The 3,343-nt window shown below is 41.6% G+C and overlaps 1 pseudogene; it reads left to right on the top strand.

Annotated features, from left to right (window-relative positions):
• The first annotated feature begins 1,197 nt into the window (after nucleotides 1-1,197).
• On the top strand, nucleotides 1,198-3,124 carry LOC147618523 (uncharacterized; annotated as a pseudogene).
• The last annotated feature ends 219 nt before the right edge of the window (nucleotides 3,125-3,343 follow it).

Here is a 3,343-nt window from a genome sequence, read left to right as displayed (position 1 = left end):
CATAATGGTGTTGGCTCTTCAACCATAGTACCTACTTCTCTGACATCTCCTGTTGTAGTAGCTACTTCTTTGACATATCCCGTCGTAGCTACTGCTCCACTCGTAGCTACCTCTCCTATTCACCATGAGATTGGCACTCCACCCTCATGCCCCAATCTTGGAGAGTCTTCACATGGGAAGTCTCTTTCCAAGTCGGGTGCATGAAAACGTGCCAATACGATTGTGAGCATATTTTTTGACGACCTTGATGTGCCCTCTCAGTCACGTGTGCTTGAGAGTTTGCTACAGCACTCTAGCATGGAGCATTGCACATCGGCATTACAAATATCTAGTCCTCATTCGAGGAGGGCTGCTATGCATGTTCTACGTAGCTTGAGAGAGTCTTATAGATCTATCAAGCACACTGCACATAGAGATGTTGTAGGAGCTTGATACACGATTCTAGTGGTATGTTTATTTTCATTTTGTCTAAGTGATTTGATAAATTTTAATTCAAAATTTAATGTCCAATGTAATAATAAACTATTCAAATGCGTATGTGCTTAGGACTTTCCACTTATGCACATTTGTAGCTATGCAAATGCTCATGTTATGAATGCACTTATTATTTATTGTTAAAGTATGGTCACTTCAATGTCACATAATTTAATTGGGAGGTTTATTGCATGCTACATCTCGCATTCTTAAAGTGCGACGAAAGACTCTTCATGTGGGGTCTAGTAGACGATGTAGATTGGACCTTGGAGAGGAGGGTAGCCTTTGGGGGTTTAGTGGTCGTGCACCTCAACGCACGCACCTATTTTACAGCCAGATTCTATGATTGAGACATTTTGGGAGGAGCATTCTCGCACATCACCTAAGTACAAAAAGGTGTTGCATCGACATGTTCAGCGTGGAGAATATGTGGAGCACCATGCATGCTTTCTAGAGATGACACAGACAGAGCTGTTCCTAGAGTTTAAACATGCACACTCGGCCATTATTATTAGCCAGCGCTCATTTAAGGCTTGCAAACCTTGGTTTGTGAGGTACTCCCAGCAGCGGGACACATGTTGTTGTTGTTGCAGATATCATGTTTCCTTTCAGCTATTGTATTCTACATTCAAATGTCTCATTGGGCATAGCGGTAGTGTACACCCTACTAGTCCTCACGATTTTGTGCACTCTTTGCTTTGTGCACGACGTGAGGATAGCACCATGTATCATAGGATGGCTTGTGTTTAGGGTACCTGTCAGGAGGGTGGCAGCCTACATCTTTTACAAATCCATGAGCTAGATTCTTCACATTAGGAGATGGCTAGATGGCAATAGTATGAGTACGTTATGCATGGTGACTCTAGGAGGTTGCAGTTAGTGGATCATCACTCAACACGCACAGATTTCATGACCACATTTCACGCAGCCATCTACCCATATATACAGCTATCACATGGAGCAAAGTGGCAGGATAGGCAATTTCGTGCTAGCATCACGCAGTTTCCTATTGGGACAGTGGTCTCGATAATTGCGGACTTTGCGGAGAATTACACTTACACACCACAACAGGAGATATAGTTCTCGGGGGGTGCACTATATGGAAGCCCCTCCTACGACGTGCGTTCAAGGGGTATTTAAAAAACCCCTTATCTGTGAATTTTGAGCTGATAAAACTACCCCTTTTTCTTTATAGACTTACGGGTTTTTTTCCAAAGTACAATTAAAATACCCCTCTTGTAATTGTATTTCTGTAAATTTACCCAATATTTTGGATTAAAAAAACCCCACCTAATGATCGCACGTGGTAGACTTACATTTTTTGAGGTGCACCCCCCGTTAGAGTATTACTTCTCTGAGCAGGTTTTTTACAACCCAATCACTCTTCCTTATTGTATCTGATTTTTTTGTTTGCTTGTTGTATATTTCTAAGTCTAATATTTTTGTTTGTTGTCCTCCACTAGGTTGCCATTATGGTTCATATTAGCTATCAACATGCACAGTTGGATGAGGATGGTGTACAAAGCACTCTAGAGGAGAGAGTGATCATTCGCGAGTATCACTTCTACATTAGTGATGATTGCTCTCACAGTGCACATTTTGTACAACATTGCTTTCATCATCATGACAACTGGATGCATGAGCATGGCATCACTTACACATAGCGATGGATATGGTTTGATGGATGTGGAGCACAGTTTAAGAGTGCTCATGAGTTTTTTTGGCTCTACAGATGGCACTATCGGATAGGAATGCAGGTTCTATGGAGCTTCTTCGAGACTGGGCATGGGAAGGGTGAACATGATGGTGCAGGTGCTTGCATCAAACGGGCACTTAGGCGTCACCAACTTTGACATGATAATGAGCGTTTTTGAGATGCTCGATAGGTGGTAGATTGGTGTACAGATCATATGTCCACTAGTGCTACATCCCCATTCTCTACACGTCATGGTAGGGATGTACAACGCTTTTTTTGGTGTATTGAGGGGTTTGACATTGCTACTACAGGATTAGATTGTGGCACCATTGATGGCACACTCAAATTGCACAACAGTAGGAGCTCATCATACAATGATCCCACGATATTCACCAAAAAGTATGCATGTTTTTGTGAGAGTTGTGTTGATGATGTTTGGCACTCATGCCAAAATACAGAGTGGGCTGATTCATGGTTTGAGCAGGTCTTGACTCCCCTACATGTATGACAGAATGAACCATCAGCATCCATCCTTGCTATTGGCCAGGGGCATCATAGTGTGCAGATTATGACTCTTTGACAGATTATCTTCAGGAGGGTGATGTTTTTGCTATCATTGCATCGGACAATAATGAGGAGCATGTAGACTACTAACTTCTACGATGCACTAGGTCAAAGTGCACACTCACAGAGGATACAAAGGATGACTTCGGCTTCGAGTTTCAGAGGCATAGTGTAGTTGTGTATGGTAGATATTATGTACAGGTTGGCACTCGTACTAGAGCCATTCTTTTCTCTCAGTATGAGTGGAAGAAGGAAGCCATTATGTACTCCCATCTCGTTCTTACTGTTAAACTTGATCTTCGTCGAGTTAACAGCAAGAAGTTAGGAGCTCCACGGTGGATCCTCTCTCACACTGATCATGAGGGCATCTTAGACACTCTCAGGCTTTGAGAGGATCCTTTTTTAGATTTGAGTTTGTATCCCCCTATATGATATTTTGTTATGTATCTCTTTTGTACTTTTATAGCAGTTGTGTTTCACTATTGTACTCCATGACCTTCGAATTTTAATATGATCTTTTGTTCATGCTATTGTCCAATTGTTTCCATTCTCATATTATTTGTGCATTGCCATGTTATTTATAAATTTTATTTTATTGTTTTGGAATTT

Source organism: Cibotium barometz, chromosome 35, assembly GCF_041138505.1.
Source record: "Cibotium barometz isolate CiBa-2024 chromosome 35, ASM4113850v1, whole genome shotgun sequence".
Taxonomy (NCBI): domain Eukaryota; kingdom Viridiplantae; phylum Streptophyta; class Polypodiopsida; order Cyatheales; family Cibotiaceae; genus Cibotium; species Cibotium barometz.
This window is presented reverse-complemented; position numbering and strand designations above follow the sequence as displayed.